The following is a 455-nucleotide window of genomic DNA, read 5'->3' on the forward strand; positions in this document are numbered from 1 at the left end:
TGGAGGAACTGAGGTGGGTGAGAAAGAAAAGAGGAATAAAAACGAATCAAGATGTTTATATAAGGGCCAATGAGATAGCTCAGCAGTATAAGCACATGCCTTACAAGCAATAATTTCTAAGTTCAATCCCTGGTAAAATGTTCATAGAGCTACTGTTATGTTTTGTGTATAGTTGTCCCCTCAAAGCCTCATGAAGTGTTGGGGCAGCTTGTGGAGTTTGTGATTGATTACTGTGAGTGTGGATGTTGCACCTGCCCTGGGGCAGATAATTTGCATTACAATGTAAGGAGGGAAGAGAAGCTAGCTGCTTGAGCCAATGCTACTTCCTTGTGCTTCTTGCTCTGTTGCCACAATGGAAGCTTGCTTTCTCCTACGTGCTGCTCTGCCTTGGGCCCAGCTGAATATGGACTGAAACCTCCAGAAACTGTGAGCTAAATAAACTTTTCCTTCCTTCA

The sequence above is a fragment of the Octodon degus genome, unplaced genomic scaffold (genome assembly GCF_000260255.1).
Source record: "Octodon degus isolate 3935 unplaced genomic scaffold, OctDeg1.0 scaffold00103, whole genome shotgun sequence".
NCBI classification, from domain to species: Eukaryota; Metazoa; Chordata; class Mammalia; order Rodentia; family Octodontidae; genus Octodon; species Octodon degus.